General features: G+C 42.2%; 2 protein-coding genes across 22 annotated transcripts in view; one reads left to right on the forward strand and one right to left on the reverse strand.

Moving 5' to 3' along the window:
* B3GALNT1 (beta-1,3-N-acetylgalactosaminyltransferase 1 (Globoside blood group)) overlaps positions 1-20165 on the forward strand; it is a 90466-nt gene that overhangs the window by 58055 nt on the left and 12246 nt on the right. The gene's annotated exons all lie outside the window — the stretch shown is intronic.
* PPM1L (protein phosphatase, Mg2+/Mn2+ dependent 1L) overlaps positions 1-20165 on the reverse strand; it is a 342515-nt gene that overhangs the window by 14840 nt on the left and 307510 nt on the right. The gene's annotated exons all lie outside the window — the stretch shown is intronic.

Here is a 20165-nt window from a genome sequence, read left to right on the forward strand (position 1 = left end):
TCTGCTACTCTTGATTTAAATGCATATCACACTTAAAAGGATTCGGAGAGAATCAGAAAATCAGCTTGAAGCTTCATACGATTGATATTTATTTTCTGCTTCTTCTTGGTGCTGAGTTTCTGTGAAATCCCAGTTGAAAGTGGGAAGGATGGGGGTCAGGTGGGCTCTTCAAGCAGGAGGGCCTGGAAGGGCCAGTAAATGACAGATGCCAACAACCAGGTCCTATGGAGCCATGGGGAGCGGGGGGGCGGGGGGGAAGCCTATACAAACTAGCCTATATGGAGTCTGACAGCAAAGACTGGCAGCCAGAAACAGGTCGGCGCCAGGGGGTGATGGGGGCGAACTGTAAAGGCAGAGGCAGGAAAACCCAATATGAGGACAGAAATAAGGTCTATGTCGACAGGCAGTGAGGGATTGGGGTGGTCAGAGTCAGAAGGGAAGCAAGAGGGAAGAGCTGTTTGCCTGGAGCCCACACAAGACACAAAAGGACAAGCTCTCTCTCCTCAAACTCCTCATGGAATGAGAATGGATAAAAGCAAGTAGAGCTGCAAGTCCGGTCTAGTTGGAGGCCACCCTTATTACCTGCCCGGTGCCCTCTGTCCAGCCCCTCTCCTTTCTCCTCCCCCGCCTTCTGACAGTATCACTGAGTATGCAAATAAATACCTGCTGAAATGCACAACCCATTAAGCTCTGGCTTCAAACCAATAATGCCTTTCCTTGTTAAAATTATTCATCAATTAGTCTTCATTAATATTTAACCTCCTCATTAAGAAGGTGATATTCAATAACACAATGCAAACTGCTTTTTATCTGCACAGAACGACAAGACTGAATTCTTAAATAGACATAAAGAATAAACACAGATTGATATCAAGAGCGGGGAGAATAATTAGCATTTCCAGCTATTATAGTTCTATTGGAAATTCCATTCTAAAGGCTGTTTAACTCAAAAGTGCCTTGATCAGAAATGGAAACACATGAAATGTTGGTTAATTCACAATGTCTGATGTGAAAAGCCTTGCGAAAGGAGAAAAGACTAATCTCAGGATTATCAAAGCAAATAGCAAATCTTTCACGTTAAAAAAAAAGCTGTAAGAATAAAAATGTAAGCACAAGATGGACAATTCATATGATTAGAAACCATTATTCTCAGTTTCTGATATTAGTTGCATTCTGGTCTTCAACCGTCCTCACTTTGTCCTCAAGCATCTGATTGTGTTAACCCGTCTATCACGATGAGAGCACAGACCCTCCTATAAGGCACACTCCTGGAGTTTGAAAGGTGAAAGGGAGACGCTGCGTTATTGGATGTTACGTGGCTTGGGGGCATTATATCAGTTCAACTCTTGGAGTTGTGTCTCTCAGAGGCCCTCTTCCCTTCTCACTCTGTGCACTTCGAGAGATCACGGCCCTGACCTTTGCTTCCACCACCATCTCGCCTACAACGCTAGCCTGGCTGACACTCCTGAGGTCCATATCAACTGCCTGCTAGGCATTTCCATTTGCCTGTACAACATGGGATCCACAGGAGGCTTTGGGGTCTCCATGTGAGGGAGGTGAAGGGATCCACCGGGATGAGCTATAAGCCGTTTCCCCACCCCCATTTCAGCCACAGCAGCTCTACATCCATTGTTAGCTTTATCGGGATGCTGCATGTTCTTTTTGTCTGTTTTTTGTTTTTTTTAAGAGGGGAGAGGTAATTTCTATAGCTAAAAAAAAAAACCTTTGAAGTTTAATTGTATATGTGATTAAGAACCACTGAAGGGTTTTAAGCAGGAGAGTGACATGATGAGATCTGTGTTTTAGATCATGTCAGTGGCTTTGTGGAAGATAAACTGGAAGCAGGGGGAATAGGGAGAGTTCATGAGGATCTGAATTAATGTAGTAAACACAGGGATTGAGGGTCGGGGACAGATTACTTAAGACCAGAACGGATAGGTCATAGAGAATAAGGAAATAAAGGAGAGGGGGAGGTCTAGGATAATGTCCTGGTGTCTAGAAGTGGGGCACTGGGTGCTCCATGGACAAGCACTTAAGATGTTGGCTTGGGCTTTTGGGAAAGGCTTTCTCACTGAAAGAGACATGATGCAGAACACGACCCATTTCTTTGGCCTCCTGTGGCTCCTGTGTTTCCCAGGGCTGTGGCAGCCATCTTGCACCATGAGGGGATATGGCTCAGAGTCAAGGCTCTGTGTCCAGAAGGGGGAGCGGAGAGGTGAGGAACCTGAGTCCCTGAGACATCACAGAACTGCTGAACCCGCCTGGACTCGTCCTGTTCTTGTTCTGCATGACACTAAATGACTTTACTACTTAAGGCTTTTTACGTTGGATTTTTTGTTGCTGTAGTTCCTTGTGGTATCCTAACTGGTTCAGGGGCTTACAGTTCAATAAGGGGCTTCTGGGGCTTCCCTGGTGGCGCAGTGGTTGGGGGTCCACCTGCCAATGCAGGGGACACGGGTTCGTGCCCCGGTCCGGGAAGATCCCACATGCCGCGGAGCGGCTGGGCCCGTGAGCCATGGCCGCTGAGCCTGCGTGTCCAGAGCCTGTGCTCCACGGCAGGAGAGGCCACAGCAGTGGGAGGCCCGCGTACCGCAGAAAAATAAAATAAAATAAAATAAAATAAGGGGCTTCTGGATGAGAGATTTAGAGGGTGACTGCTTTGCTTCACTCACATGTGAAGATTCATGGCCTGCTGATTCCTCTGTCAAGAAGACGTCTATGGGTCTATAAAATCTACCTCCTGATGTGGATTTCAGGAATGTACTGCTTTGAGAAAGTGGAAATTGCCTGTGTCAACAATAGACTCTTAGGCCTGGCCAAAATGGGTGAGCCCCAGGTGGCGGAAGGAGAGCTGCAGGCTGTGTTTAGGGTCACTGAAATGTCACTATTCCCTCTCCATAGAAACCTGCCTGTGTCCTGGGTGGAGCCCAAGCATGATTGAAAACACTGTAAATAACTTGTTGTTTGGGCTTTGCAGTCTTAGCTCAGGATTACCAGAGACAATGTATAATCTAATCTTACATTACAGCAGAAACTACCTTGTGGCTGAGGAAAACTCCAGAAAAACATTATGCCCAAGAGGAAAGGAGAAAATCATTTTTTCTTTTGTATGTATGAGAAAAAACACTGCCAAGACTCTGGTTATTAGTTTTGAGATAAACTTAGCCATCATAGTACTATTTATCAGAAATACCAGCGTCTGACAATATCACTTAACCCTGAACCTCAGGATTGTCTATATTAATAATTTAATCTAGGTGATACCTTAATTGAAAATCTGGACAATATTTTGGAGCTTTAACCTAATAGTCTGACTTAGATTAAAAAAAAAAAAACTGAAAAAGTAAATTCACACAGACTAGACTTCAAAATCCTAGCTGAGTGAGGTCTGGCAAATTATTGAACTTTTAAGCCTCAGAAAATGGTACCACCATCCACTTAGCTGCTCAAGCTAGGAGACATCCTTAGTTTTTCTCTCGTCCTCATTCCTGACATTCAATGCATCGTTAAGTTCTGTCACTCGTACCTCTCAAACACATCTTAAACCCCTTCCCTTCTCTTGTTCTCATCGCGCTGACTGTGGTCCAAGCCACCACCATCTCAGCCAGCATGCTATTTCAGCTCTCCAGGTCCTGCATGATCTGCCCCTGCCCCAACCTGTACAATGTTATGTCATACCACCCTCCCCTTGCTCAAGGCCTCCCTTCTGTTGGCCAAACATGCCAAGCTTTTTTTTTTTTTTGGCGGAATGCGGGCCTCTCACTGTCGTGGCCTCTCCCGTTGCGGAGCACAGGCTCCGGACGCGCAGGCTCAGCGGCCATGGCTCACGGGCCCCGCCGCTCCACAGCATGTGGGATTCTCCCAGACCGGGGCACGAACCCGTGTCCCCTGCATCGGCAGGCGGACTCTCAACCACTGCGCCACCAGGGAAGCCCATGCCAAGCTTTTGGTTGCCTTTGGGCCTCTGTACGCAGTGTTCCCTCTGTAGTCCTTGGCACTGGCTGACATGCACATGGTGATGTCTCAGTTCAAGTGTGACATCTTCAGAGGCCTTCTCTGATGGGGGATCTAATTTCCTCTTTATATCCTTTATTGCCCTCACAACACACAATTATGTAAATATCTTGTGTATTTCCTTAAACAATTTATTTAATGCCAGTCTTCCCCTGTACAATGTCAACTTCACAAGGGTAAGAATATCACCTGCTTGTTTTTCTTCCTATAATGCTGAGGTCTAGAACATCACAGACCTCATATTTGCTGAATAAACAAATTAATAGAGGAGTGCTAAACAATCACACACTCTCTCCTTGGTCCTGATCTGACATTATGCTAAGCTCCCACTGTCTTGCTCTGAGTATGTCAACCCAGTTCAGTACCACACTGTACCACATCTTCTAGATATTGCCACAGCAGGGAGATAGCCAACTGTAGCAAAATACATTTTACACATTGATCAAAACATAAGGACCCTCCTGTACATGTATAACCATGCTCACAGGCACACCTTTAGTAAGTGGAGAGAGGTTCCAGCCCAGGCCTGTCCCTAGCTCTTCCCTCCAGTCCAGGCTCCTGGAACAATGTTAATGAAACATGAGTAGGGCATCCATCCTCACCAGCTTCTAAAGCCGTGGCACCTTAGGAAGCAATAAAAGTGCATCATGGTGGTCATTACATGAATAATCTCTGTCTACGTCTGACCTCAATTTGTACTTCAGCAAAGCAGGCACGTTTTTGTGTTGTTGTATTAATTCTTGTTTTCCTTAGGAAAAACACACGAATGCCAATTATTCATCAGTCTATTCCTCTAAACCAGCCTTCTCTCTCTTGATTTAATTTCTGGGATGCAGACAAAGTAAAGGTACACAAGAAAATCTATTCTGGACTTATCTAAGTATTTTCATTGGATACTATTAGGCAATGAATTCATTGGATGAGTTGAGCTTGAGAAAAATGTAAATCCTAATGAGGATTAAGTAGTTTGGGATATCTCAGCCATCTTTTAAAACCCTAGCTAAAAACTTTCCCAGTTCAATTAATAACAAAGTAGTAATAACAATCTGTTCAATGCTACAAACGATGTGGCTAACAAACACACTTGCAGTTGATTTCCTGACCTTAGGGTTGGGGAGAGGCAGGTATTATTCTTCCCTTTAAACAGATGAGAAAAATGGGACTCAGAGACTTCAAGTGTCATACTCATGATTACACTGCTCGATGCATATGTACTGAATGACCAAATGACTAAAAACCCTGGGAATCCAGAATTATTACTTTAGTAATAATAATAACGATAGACCTGCTGCTTAAGCATTTACTATAACGCTAAACATTTTATTTACATTACCTAACTTAATCTGCACTACCTGTGAGAAGGCATCATTATCCCCACTTTACAGGTGGGGAAACTAGGTCTCAGACAGTATAGCAACCTGCCCAGGTCACACACACGGACTGACTGATTCCACTGGGCCAAACCTTTGATAATCGACACTCCTTCTTGCTTTAAACTGTTCTCTTCCTACCCCCAGAAGGAATGATTTCTGTGACCAGTTTCTACATTTCTGTGTTTTGAATAGTCCCCATCAACTCTCTCCGTTTTGTAGTATAAACTGGCGCATGTCACAGAAAAGTTTGTAAACCAGGATAAAATTTGATTAGTGTGATGTGAATTTCCTTTAATATAACTGTGATTCTGGATTAACTTAAACAAAGCTGGTACATTTCAAATTCTCAATAATAATCAGAAAGCATGTGAACCTCCACAAGTAAAAACACAAGTGACTTGGATTAGTGTCAGGTCCTTTTCACCTTGAATATTTTGCTGGTTTTGAACAGGAATTGCAAACTCCGACGCCTTCGGGTAAGTAGGCCAGGTATAAGAAAAAGCTTATTACCCTCTTGGAGTAGCTTTACCCCTGTACTTTTGACAGAAACATGGGTTCTGAAGATGTTTTTCTACTCTAAGAATAGGCAAGCATGATGATAAGGGACAACTGACATCAGGTTTCAGTGTTGGGTCCACAACAGGGAGTGGTGTGGCTTGTGGCAAACTAGAGAACACTTGCTAAGGGGGCAGCATTTCCTCAGCAGTGAAGATGGTTGCCATGTGGGAATGCAGGCCCACTGTAACCAGTTATTCAGATTTTTCAAGGGAAGCTATTTTTATGTGAACTCTCCTGACTTTTCAATGTTGACAACTTTTATTTAAAAAAACAATGCAAGCCAAACAAAAGGCAACTGTAGGTCAAATGATTCTTTGACCCATTAGACTAGCAGCCTCTTTTGGGACCAGGGGGATGCCTTATTCATTGCTGTATTCTTATCATAGTGCTTTGTATCCTGCACAGACCCTTAATGCTAGGAGGGGCGCTAACGACTGAGGTGGTGGTGAGGAAAGTGGAGGTGCTTTTGTACAACTTGTACTAATTGTAGTATTTGTACAATTCACACCTTTGTACTATGTAAATATATATACTCTTATTTTTTGAAAAATATTAACAGGGTTATCTAGGTGATGGGATTTTAGCCCACTTTCTTTTCTTCTTTATGCTTTTCTGTATTGAGATGAATTTAACATTACTTAAAACCACAATTTATTCACAACGGTTCAGGAGCATATCCACTGCAAAAAGCAAAGTATTCAAGACATAAAACAGAAAAAGCAGAATTGACAATCATGGTAGTAGAATGGTACAGGTAAAAAAAATGGCCCAGAGGAATAAGGCCGTGACAATGATGACAGCACCACTGTTGACAGATCATCAAGTTCAGATTCATATTCGCCCACCAGTGACTATCCATCAGTGACTCCGTGACAGACATGTGAGCCTCAGCTGCCTTCAGGCTTCCCCTGCACAGCCTTACCTGACCTCCGAGCAGTGCCATCTACAAAGAACAACCTGCCCTGAGTGCCAATCAAAGCACATTACTCTCAACCCCTTGCACTCCCCTCCCCCTCTTCTATGATTTAAAAGTTGGAGGCATGAGAATCCTTATTTTATGAAAGTTCAGCTTACTGCAACATTTTCTTACGTGCCTGACACCGCAGCTTCACTTTTTCTGGGGTGGGGCTGGGAGGCTGGGCAGAGCAGAGAAAGCCGAGTGCAGTTAACATGACTTAGGAGCCCTGCTTCACAAAGCAAGTGGGCTCTCTCCCAAACAATGAATGCCACTCACTCATGCTAATAGTGATTCCCCTCAGTGACAGAAACTCTTTTGTAAGAGAATAAAAGGAAATGGCCATTTTTTTCTTCAGGAAAGAAAGAAAGAAATTGGGGGTGGGTGGAGAAGAGGTGACAAGTGGAAAGGAAGGGAAGGGGACACACACAAAGAAACAGAGAGAAAGAGAGACAGACAGAGGATGAATGAATGAATATTTCAGTGAAGGTGTTACAACCGCCTAAAAGCCATTCATTATACCCAGCAAAGGAGATTCAACACGTTTATATGATAAGGAAAAATAGGTTTATCCTGAAAAGATTTGACAGTGAATGTTAGTTCAATAACACAATTCCAGGGCCTAGATGACATCAAGGCCTGGAAACTGACAGAAATTATACTGGTGTGAAACATACTGGAAAAAGAGCAGGCAAAACCAGTCATTAATGAAAGCATCATGGGGAATGATAAGATCAGTGCCGGCAGGGCTTCCAGCCGATCTCCCACAGACAAAGCTGTGATGAGCCCTGAAACACAGATTAAGTACCAGGCAGCTCGCAGATAAGACTGACTCCCTGGACCCATCCCCTGTCTGCACGATCTCTAAGTCTGCCCAAGTTTGACCTTCTCAGAGTCTGTTCACCAGTCTTGTAATAATTAATGCCATGGCAGAGACAGACCTGGCTGGGGTGATCCAATCTCTGGAAAACTAAAGAGTAAGCTCTAATCTTTCCTTCTTTATGCCTTTTCTCTCATCTATTGCCTGAATCCTTACACTTCCCAGCTCTAAATTCTCTTGGAGGCGGGCCCTCTTTAGAAATATATTAACGTGCATGGCTGGGGCCGGAGAGTCACCAGACACAATTGTCTAACTCCGTGCAGGAAGGAGGCTACTGAAATAATACCAATTAACAATTCATACTATAAGTCAGTAGCTCCACTGCGATGAGTCTTATAGTGAGAGTTTGAAAGTTATTTTATGCTGTGAGAGCCTTGAATGGAAAGTGACTGGAAAGAAATCTATGTGTGCAGAGAGACATGTGCGGGCCAAATTGTGGGAGCTGCCATACACTGTCCATTCACCCCATGCCAGGCTCTGTGCTCAGTCCTTGGCATAGGCAATCTCTTTAACCCTAACAGCCTATGAGGTACTGTTATTCCCGATTTATAGATGACAAAACTGAGATTAAGGGATCAGCCCAAGGTCATGTGGCTAGTGAGGGACAGAACTTACCAAGTGTGTTTTCAGAGTGTTACTTTCAACCTTGAAGCAGGCTGTGGCTAGTCCATAGTTACTGTTTCTGGGCAAGCCAGAAAAAGGCATCTCTTCCTCAAGACACTTTACTAGCATCTCCATAAAAGGACCATAATGCATGTTCAAGTTGACGACAGTGTGAACGGTGCCTCCTAGGGCCGTGTAGTCAAACATGCACAGTGATGTGGGAAGCCCTGCTCCCTGACTATACCCTGCCCCCGCCACCCCACTCCCGGCCCCTGAGGGAAGAGACCAGAGGAGAGGGTCACTCAATGAGGAATTTCTGCAGGACAGCACATGAGAGGTTTTCTACTTTACACAGAGACTGGCAGCAGCCCTAGAGCCCAAACTGGAAGAGTGAAATACTTTTTTTTTTTAATACATCTTTATTGGAGTATAATTGCTTCACAACGCTGTGTTAGTTTCTGTTGTACAACAAAGTGAATCAACTATATATATACATATATCCCCATATCCCCTCCCTCTTTTTTTTTTTTTAACATCTTTATTGGAGTACAATTGTTTACAATGGTGTGTTACTTTCTGCTTTATAACAAAGTGAATCAGTTATACATATACTCCCATATTTCTTCCCTCTTGCATCTCCCTCCCTCCCACCCTCCCTATCCCACCCCTCCAGGCGGTCACAAAGCAGCGAGCTGATCTCCCTGTGCTGTGCGGCTGCTTCCCACTAGCTATCTACCTTACGTTTGGTAGTGTATATATGTCCATGCCTCTCTCTCGCTTTGTCACAGCTCACCCTTCCCCCTCCCCATATCCTCAAGTCCGTTCTCTAGTAGGTCTGTGTCTTTATTCCTGTCTTACCCCTAGGTTCTTCATGACATTTTTTTTTCTTAAATTCCATATATATGTGTTAGCATACGGTATTTGTCTTTCTCTTTCTGACTTACTTCACTCTGTATGACAGACTCTAGGTCTATCCACCTCATTACAAATAGCTCAATTTCGTTTCTTTATATGGCTGAGTAATATTCCATTGTATATATGTGCCACATCTTCTTTAGCCATTCATCCGATGATGGGCACTTAGGTTGTTTCCATCTCCGGGCTATTGTAAATAGAGCTGCAATGAACATTTTGGTACATGACTCTTTTTGAATTTTGGTTTTCTCAGGGTATATGCCCAGTAGTGGGATTGCTGGGTCATATGGTAGTTCTATTTGTAGTTTTTTAAGGAACCTCCATACTGTTCTCCATAGTGGCTGTACCAATTCACATTCGCACCAGCAGTGCAAGAGTGTTCCCTTTTCTCCACACCCTCTCCAGCATTTATTGTTTCTAGATTTTTTTGATGATGGCCATTCTGACTGGTGTGAGATGATATCTCACTGTAGTTTTGATTTGCATTTCTCTAATGATTAATGATGTTGAGCATTCTTTCATGTGTTTGTTGGCAGTCTGTATATCTTCTTTGGAGAAATGTCTATTTAGGTCTTCTGCCCATTTCTGGATTGGGTTGTTTTTTTGTTATTGAGCTGCATGAGCTGCTTGTAAATTTTGGAAATTAATCCTTTGTCAGTTGCTTCATTTGCAAATATTTTCTCCCATTCTGAGGGTTGTCTTTTGGTCTTATTTATGGTTTCCTTTGCTGTGCAAAAGCTTTGAAGTTTCATTGGGTCCCATTTGTTTATTTTTGTTTTTATTTCCATTTCTCTAGGAGGTGGGTCAGAAAGGATCTTGCTGTGATTTATGTCATAGAGTGTTCTGCCTATGTTTTCCTCTAAGAGTTTGATAGTTCCTGGCCTTACATTTAGGTCTTTAATCCATTTTGAGCTTATTTTTGTGTATAGTGTTAGGGAGTGATCTAATCTCATACTTTTACATGTACCTGTCCAGTTTTCCCAGCACCACTTATTGAAGAGGCTGTCCTTTCTCCACTGTACATTCCTGCCTCCTTTATCAAAGATAAGGTGACCATATGTGCATGGGTTTATCTCTGGGCTTTCTATCCTGTTCCATTGAGCTATCTTTCTGTTTTTGTGCCAGTACCATACTGTCTTGATTACTGTAGCTTTGTAGTATAGTCTGAAGTCAGGGAGCCTGGTTCCTCCAGGCTCTGTTTTTCGTTCTCAAGATTACTTTGGCTATTCGGGGTCTTTTGTGTTTCCATACAAATTGTGAAATTTTTTGTTCTAGTTCTGTGAAATATGCCAGTGGTAGTTTGATAGGGATTGCATTGAATCTGTAGATTGCTTTGGGTAGTAAAGTCATTTTCACAATGTTGATTCTTCCAATCCAAGAACATGGTATATCTCTCCATCTATTTGTATCATCTTTAATTTCTTTCATCAGTGTCTTATAATTTTCTGCATACAGGTCTTTTGTCTCCTTAGGTAGGTTTATTCCTATATATTTTATTCTTTTTGTTGCAATGGTAAATGGGAGTGTTTTCTTGATTTCTCCTCTCCCTCTTGCATCTCCCTCCACCCTCCCTATCCCACCCCTCTAGGTGGACACAAAGCACTGAGCTGATCTCCCTGTGCTATGCAGCTGCTTCCCACTAGCTATCTATTTTACATTCGGTAGTGTATATATGTCGATGCTACTCTCACTTCGCCCCAGCTTCCCCCTCCCCTCCATGTCCTCAAGTCCACTCTCTATGTCTACGTCTTTATTCCTGCCCTGCCACTTGGTTCATCAGTACCTTTTTTTTTTTAGATTCCATATATATGTGTTAGCATATGGTATTTTTCTCTTTCTGACTTACTTCACTCTGTATGACAGACTCTGGGTCCATCCACCTCACTACAAATAACTTAATTTTGTTTCTTTTTATGGCTGAGTAATATTCCGTTGAATATATGTGCCACATCTTCTTTATCCATTCATCCATCAATGGACATTTAGGTTGCTTCCATGTCCTGGCTGTTGTAAATAGTGCAAGAGTGAAATACTGATAGCAACACATCTGAGTGTTCCTGAGAACACATTAAGGCCTTCTTCCACCAAGACGTAGTAGGATGGCAGACTATCTTTTTGGGTTTCCAAATAGAGGAAGCAGTGATAGGACATACCATATAGGGAGGGAGACTCATGTGAGGCCCCCAGACCGGGCCCAGAAAGAAGCCCCCCACCGTAAATGGGACCCCTTTGGGTCTTCCTTTGCAACCGAAGCTGCCTCAGCTTCCCTTCGTCACATGTTGGAGCATAGAGTGGCAGGAGTAACGTTTTGTGAGAAAAGGTCTATTACAAATTATAATTTTCTTCTCCTCTGAGATTTTTGCATAAGCAAAAAAATCAGCCATTGAGCTGGACACTGGCTGAATGTGAGGCAATCAACTTGATGACAAACTCTATTATTTTAAACCCTAGTGCTAGGAGTCTAATTCCAGATTTAGGTATACTTGGGCTCTTCCCCAGCAAACATACAGTAATTAATAAAATGACTAGAAGAAATAAGAAACAGTGTACAAGTGCCAGAAAGGTCTTTTCCACAAATGAGGTGTGCCACCCTAAATAAGACAAACAATCTATTTTATGAGGTGATGGGAGATGGGGGGAAGAGGTCATAATTCAAGCTTTTAGAATCTGATGGAGAATTCATTAAATTTTCATACTTCACCAAAGTTAAAATATAGCTGCATCATCTGATGTTCTTGGACACCATTTTTAAATCCAAGTGTTTTTTAACTTCACACTTCAGCTGCAGTAATAATGTTTACTTCATACTTGAGTGTCACCTGTGGACACCCTTCTAACCCTTCCTTTTTAGTTCAGTATAAACATGTTAAAGAGAGTCACTTCCTATTAAACTGATCACATGTACTGGGGAGTCTTAGAAGAACCACAGCATGTCCTTTTGCTGCAGAAGCCTTCATCTCTCCTCTCTGGCATGACTATTTTGAGGTACAAGTAAGCACACAAGCTTCTTTGAAGCTCATTAACATACTTCTCATAACTCTTGCTGACATTTAGTTCAGATGATAACATGCTACTGAAATTAATTTCTAATTACATAATCACAACCTGGATTCTAAGTTCAGTATCTTTTAATGGTAAATAAAATTAATTTCATGGTTCTTTGATTCTTCCCACATAAGCCAGAGATGCACTGGCTATATTTTTTCATGTCTTCATGTTATTTAAGAATTCTTCAGTGAGATATTTCATTTCTCTTTAGGGTTCCCAGCAAATTACAAGTACTGTTTCTGCTTCTTTATGAATGTTATGGAAGTGAGGTACAATAACTTCTGAAATTGAGCTTTATTAAAAGGGGTACTTACTTTTTCATAAAAGGCAGAGAGGAGAAAGGGCACAAAGAAGAAAGAGGAGAAGGCTGGGAATGAGAGGTGCAGGCCGATTCATCTGGTGCTTAGCAGAGAATTGCACTTTCTTTGACCTTTTTTATCTCAGCGCAGAGTCAACCTTTTCCCTATTCTTTCCATTAAAAACAAACCTGGTCTTTGAGGTGATTAAGTTATCTTTATTTAAATTACCATATAGCTAGCCATCTATTTATATATATACACGTGTTGGAAGGATGACATCTGGAGATATTAATGGAAGTTCCTGCCCCATGTGTGTACATGACTGTCTTTCATTCAGTGTGAGGCACTCATTGTCCCAGGGAAGATTAGGATTGCTATGGCTGAAGTGCAAAGAGAAAGAAGTAGTCAGGTTTAGCTTTTGAATTTCAAGGAGATTGGAAACTCACAAAGAGACAGTATTCTCAGAGAAAAATTTTTTTGAGCATCCATCAGCCTCAGTTCTGGACTAAACCTCGGGCATATGAAGATGGAGCGAGTTTTCCTGCCCATGGGTCCTCTCTTCTTGCTCCCCTGACATGTAAGGCTGGGCAGGAAGGAGGGTGGTGATGGGGGGAGGTGGAGGGAAGACAAAGAGTCTTCTTTTTTTTTTTTTTGCGGTATGCGGGCCTCTCACTGTCGTGGCCTTTCCCGTTGCGGAGCACAGGCTCCGGACGCGCAGGCTCAGCGGCCATGGCTCACGGGCCCAGCCGCTTCGTGGCATGTGGGATCTCCCCGGACCGGGGCACGAACCCGCGTCCCCTGCATCGGCAGGCAGACTCTCAACCACTGTGCCACCAGGGAAGCCCCACAAAGAGTCTTTGACGTGTGGATCTCCAAGAATTACAATTACATGAAGTTCAAAGCACAGGAGACCTAGACCTTGCTTTCCAAGGCACAACCCAAGAAATCAGAAACCTTTGCCCCAGTATAGAGAGGCAATGGCTGAATGAGCTCACTTGGACAGCCTAACGTGGAGTAGAAAGGACAGCTGAGAACTGCTGGGCTTCTCCTGAGGGAGAAATGGCACCTCTCAGGAGCTTTGGAGCCTTCCAACCACAGGTCCTGGAGACCCTGGGTCACCCCAGCAGGTGCCATCCCAACATCCTGACACTTAGATCACCCCTGGGGAAAACGGGGAGGGTGAACACATAAGCTGAACTTGGTATTTACACGTAAGAACCTGAGGAAAAGTCAGGAAATTACGGTATCTTCCTGGAAATGAATATAGCAAGATTTAGTAACAGATCCAATATGGACCCAAAATCTGTTACATTCAGTCCTATGGAGACAAATTAAATTAAACTTCAACACATGTTTATTTTGTAACCATGTAATGTGTGTGCATGTGTGTGTGTGCACGTATCTGCCTATCGCACGTTGCACATCTTAAATTTTACCCTGGCATAGACATTACAAAATTTAAATTTTAAAATGCTACAGCTAGTACCAGCAATGTTTGATAACCAAACAAGACTTCCCTGGGCACTGAGTTTGTTAACACATACCTATCACTGAAGAATTCCAGATGGAAGGAGAAATTGTTTCCAAAGCTAAATTTGCCCTTGTGAATGAAGTACACCATTGGCAGGTTTTGCAGTTACACATAAATTATTTTCAGATGATCTTTTCCATCCAAACAGAACAAACTCCCGTTTAAAGGGACAAAATAAAAGTTGTACAATTATGTTCATTTAGGATAAATAAATAAAACCAAATATGATTTGGGGCCGATCTGATCCAATAATTAATTCTCCAACTTGCTTTCGGCTTAGTGGGCTACAAAATTGACTCTAAAGCTATGTCTCCAGGAAGGCTGCTTCCTCAAAGATCTGATAAAATCCTGACTTTAATTCCATCTGGACACATGCCAAAGAAGTGATATCCCATCTCTATATCTACAGCCAGGAATATACAACCATGTTGCTTCTTGAAAATGACGGTCTTTCTCCTCTCTCTCACCTCTATGTCCTGTACCTAATAACAGTATAAGATTGGAAGGGTGTGTGTATTTTGACTAAATAGTTTTATGGCCTTTGTTCCCTTATTCAGTGCCAACTGTGTGTAAACTACGAGGCTTGGTGCTGGAACAATAAAGATGAACAAGATATAGTCCTTAACCCCAAGCACTTACTGCCTAATGGCGAGATGGAACCAGACACTTAGAATCCAGCATGGTAAATGCTGTGACAGTGCTGTGAGAGGCTGGGCATGTGGATGGAGGGGATGCCTCAGTCTAGGGAGATGGTGGGTGGTGGGGAGAAGAGCAGGGAGGATTACTGGGAAGAAGTGAGACCTTAACTCTCTTAAAGATGCAATAGGATAAGGAATTCATGTAGCCTAATTTGGTTCTTGGCACAAAGGAGGAGGTAAAGAAAGAATCTGTAGGATAAAAATGAATAAAGAAAGTAGGTCTCTACAGGGGACTTCTTTACATTTCGTTTCAAAACAAAGACTAAAACAAACACTTGTTTAAACTGTGACTCGATAATGTCAATTCTTGAATTTTATCCTAAGGAAATAATTAGAGATATGAACAGAACTTCACGTATAAGGATTAACCTCACAGAATTAATTTAAACAACAAGACAAAAGAAATAACCAAAATGAGTACATGTATAATGCATCATGAAATATCCAAATAATAAAGTGCTGTATGAACACTAAATATAGTGTTTCTGAAGAACATACATTCTTCAGTGCTCATAAGTGAAAAATAAAAACTGTACATAAAATTTCTTTAAACTATAGCACATTAGCATTTTACTTGAAAAAAACTGTACATAAAATATTCCAATTTCACTTCAATAAATACATATGTGTATAAATGTATGCAGAAAAATGTTGGAAACAAAAAGAAGATTGGTTATTAAAGTTCATTTAAAATTTTTTTGAAAAAATTTTCTGAAATCTTCTACATTTAATGTGACTCATTTATAGAAATTATTTTACTTTTACCAAATTCAGGGCTTTTTACTTTCATGTTCCTTGATGTTAGGCATTTTTATTCTTCTGAGGGTCTTCTATCATGGTCTACAATGACTTGACTGGGTTTTTGGTTGAGCTGTTTGATTTTAGTCACTGAACCGACTTCGCATTTCAGTAACAAGCCTGAGGCTATGCCTCCCCTGTTTCCATTTTGGCTAATGTAGTTCCAGGAAAAGAAGGAACAGTATCAGGGGGAATGCCCCAGACTCATCATGGGTATGGCTCAGAAAGCTCCAGGTTTGTGACACCACCCTTGTGTGACACCATCATGCTACATGATTAGATGCTACTGCTCAGAAAGGGACAAGGGATGACCCTAGAGGGCGGAGGGCAGCAGGACCAGGCTGATTCTAACACATTTCCTGCACAGGAAGCCTTGATCGGGGAGAGCCAGTTCCTCAAGGCAGTAGATGGTGAATCTATTCTTCCTACGACCATTGCCGAGTGGGTGTCACATTATTGGAAGTGAGGCCTACTGGGGTGGGGGGTGGGGGACAGGAGACAAAGGAGGAGGAGTCTCAGGATGCCAGAATCTCAAGTCACAAAGGGAGATGTCATTAACTAGACAAGCTACAGTGGGCCAGGCACTCGGCTTGTTGTTCACACATGCCTGACTTGTTTTCACAAAAATCCTGCAAGGTATACATTATCATCATTATCATCATCACCCCATCCCTCCATTCTACAGATAAGGAGCAAGAGGCTCACCGAGGTCACACAGATTTTGAGTGGAAGAGCTGGAATCTGAACCCAGGTCTGACACCCTCAATCAGGCTTTAAAAATTTTCTCTAAGAAAATCTTATCAGGAGCGTGACAAGGAAGCAGTCAGTTTTGCCAGCAAACTGCTTTATCTAAGGGTTTTTTTTTTTCTTTTGCGGTACGCGGGCCTCTCACTGTTGTGGCCTCTCCCGTTGCGGAGCAACAGGCTCCGGACGCGCAGGCCCAGCGGCCATGGCTCACGGACCCAGCAGCTCCGCGGCATGTGGGATCTTCCCGGACCGGGGCACGAACCCGTGTTCGTGCCTGCCTTGGCAGGCAGACTCTCAACCACTGCGCCACCAGGGAAGCCCTATCTAAGGGTTCTTTAAAGTTTAAATTTGCTTCCGCCGAAGAACAATACAGGGCGATATACAAACTAGGTATTCAAAGAAACCTTTCTGGTACAGTATGCAAATGATGCATAAAATATTTTTTAAAGTTGTTTTTTAATTCATGGCTGAGTTGGAAGATGAGTATGTGATTTTCTAGGGAGGCTAGAAACAATATGAAGGTGAAAAGCCCAAGGAGTAAGTAAGGGAGAAAGAGCTTCTCAGTTTGGAAACACCATCAGACACACACCTTCTCCCGGGTCTCTGAGGCTAAGTCGCTTTGGAAGGGGCTCTGGGGCATTTAGGATGTAATGTTTACAGTGCATCTGAGGGAGGGCTAGATAGTCTGCAGAGTTTGCAAAGGAATACCAAATACATCTTCCAATGACCCTGCGTGATATTAATTTTCAAACGCAGCCTAACCAGAACTTAGGCTGCATTTCAGCTGCTCAGTCTAGTACTTGGGGCACCTCCCCACAACTGGGGCATATTCCAGGCTGCTGGCTTGAGTCTCCATTGAATAAAACCTAAAGTCTCATATTTTCCAAGTGTGAAAAGAAAGCCTTAGCAGTTATAAGCCCAAGGGTTTAAATAGACACTCAAGGCATCAACTACATGAACGTAACTGATAAAGGAGCTGGCCAGGTCAGTTAAGAACAAGGAGATTCTATAATTAATTCGGAAACACTGGGCTCTAAGTAGGTTTAAATCCCCTCTTGACCCCTGACTGTTTAATATGTGAACTGCAGGAGACATCTTTTGAACTGAAAAATAAGAACCTATCAAGAGGCATAACCTCCATTTATCTAAACACTATTCTCAGGATCCCTGGAAAGTCCTCCCTCTGGTTGATAGCTGAGAAATGGGGCTTCTCACAGCCTCATTGCCCTTTTGGACCCACCCTAAGTTGAACTGGCTTCTGAAGGCAGTTTTTTCACTGGTCTCCAGTCTATTTTCCAGGCAAATGTAATGAAGTCAACCTCTGACTTGAATAGAAAACAAGGTTTTTAAACATTAAGTATGATTCATGGAAGTGATTTTGTTTGGGGCTCCTCCAAGGGACTGTTTCTTCTACCTATTTTACTTTTTGGAGTTCCCGAATAAGCAAAAAGTTTGTAGGAGCCACACACAGAGAGTTGGTTGTGGCCTACAGACAGCGCAAAACTGCTAGGCAGCAGGGACCTGAGGTGGGGGGGCATCTCAGCATGTGGTTTCCGTGTTGGTTTGGCCTCATACAGCCACTGAAGGAGCTCTAAACCCCAGGGTGGCATTGTTGTCCACTTGCTGGGTTTCTGCCACTCTGGCTGCAACAAGATTCTGGCTGAGTTTATAAATGATGCTTATTTGGCCTCTGAACTCCTCTGCTAGCTAGCCTAGAGGCTGAAGTTATTCATTCATTTAGCAGGCTTTTAAGAAGCACGTTCTGCTATGCCAGACATTCTGACACGAGCTGGGGGCTCAGAAGCAAAAGATGTAGTCTCTACGTGAGAAGTCAAGGTTTAATGGGGTGTCAGTGGGGAGAGAATAGAAAAACAATTCTATGATGGCCGAAGTTGAGAGAGGCAAGCACAGAAACCCACCTGCAATCATATGAGGAGCAGATATCTGAGCTGAGTTTTGACTGATGAATAGGAGTTAGCCAGACAAAGTTGGTCGGGAGGAAGGCTTGGATTACGTGTACGTATGGATGCTCTATGTGTCTGTGCATGTGTGTGTATGGGGTGGGGGGAGCTGAATAAATGAATGAAAGGGGATTTTTTTCTCTTCTATATTTGAGAAGGATTTTTAAAATATTCTTTTATTATGATGATGACTAGGACATCTGATTTAACATAAGTCCAAATATGTCAAATCTCAATATGGAAATTAGTGACATTAAGAAATGTCAAAGCTCTCAAACATTGTTGAGCTGCAAATATGATTATATAGACCCACATGCTATTCAAGAAAATTATGTTTAGAAAGAAAACATGATAAAGAAGCATTCCCAACCTGACTTCAGAATGTTCACAAATCATCCGTATGGAATTTTCTGTGATTACTTAATTAATAGTAAAGATTTCCACCATATGCTATACTGCCCCATTTCAGCACTGTAGTTAGTCAATGACTGTACTTAATTTTGGTCTATTTTCAGTTCATATGTTTAATCTTATAGAGTTAGGGAACACGTGCTCTTACACGCTTGCAAATGTAATGTGTAATGGGAAATTCCCAGCCTTGAAAAACTTAAATTAAGAGCACATGCTATATCAGTCCTTTGTTTTGATGGCTGGAAGACATCCAGCTGAGGACTTTTGAGAAAGGAGGAGGAGTGTTTAAGCACTACTTACTAATTAAATCTCTAAGGCTATGATTTAGAAACAATTTTAAAACTATGTATTATACTTCAGAATTTTGATTAAAAACTGCTGAACTGTCACTCCTTGAAAGAAATATCTTAATGTAAAGAAGAAAGTAAAGGGTTACCCAGAGATAAAAGAATGTATTTCACTAAGCACCAAGCCACTGGCCAGCTAACAGTTTTCAAAGTATGATCATGAACTCTGACACATCCTTGTCGCCTTAGAGAGGGTACACAAGTGTAATAACCCATCTTAGACCCAAACCTGGTAGGTTTATACCCAGTTTCCAAAGGGAGTATATGTTGCTTGAGATCCAGGACCAACTTTCTGGAAGTCAATGTTTAAAGGTCCAAAGGCTTGCAGAAATCAGATTTTAGCATTTATATTGGAGAAATTTATTTAATTCAGGCTCCATTTTGCTCAGCAGATGGGAAGCAGTTTTGTTCAATGCTTTCTACCTAAATTTACCAAATGGTAGAAATTTAAAATACAATGAGGTATGAGCCTCATAAAATTCCAAGAGAAACTGAACCTTGGAAGTTCCAATGCTAAAATAGCTTCAAATGAAAAAAATCCATGTCTCCTCCTTACGGCTTCCCCACTACAGTCACTCTGCTTTCTAAGAGGGCAGAGCACCAAGAACCTGGATCATTTTCCCAGGAGAGTCCTCAAGGCTGTCTCTTAATTGATAAGAGGCAGAACCACTGAAGAAAATGGAAGACTTTTCACATGATTTTCAGACTAATTACTGAAGAGGAGAAACTGGATTATAATACACACCAAGGAGATGTGTTTACAGTAAAGAATGAAAAGGTGTTAGGATGTAATCAACTTTGCTTTTTAAAAGAAAAATAAAACTCTCAACTATACTTACTGTTATATGCAACCTAAAACTAGCCCTCTGCTATAAATTTATGTGAGGTGATGTGACTTAGCCTCTTGCTGAAGAAATGGACACAAGAATATAAGTGTTCGCCACTTATATTCTTGGCAGGAAAAATGGACTTGTCAAGTATCTTTTTAGCTTTAACAGAAATCCCTTAAAACCATGGATCTCTGCTC

The sequence above is a fragment of the Delphinapterus leucas genome, chromosome 4, assembly GCF_059928025.1.
Source record: "Delphinapterus leucas isolate spDelLeu-1000000601 "Yukka" chromosome 4, BTC_Dleu_Yukka2, whole genome shotgun sequence".
NCBI classification, from domain to species: Eukaryota; Metazoa; Chordata; class Mammalia; order Artiodactyla; family Monodontidae; genus Delphinapterus; species Delphinapterus leucas.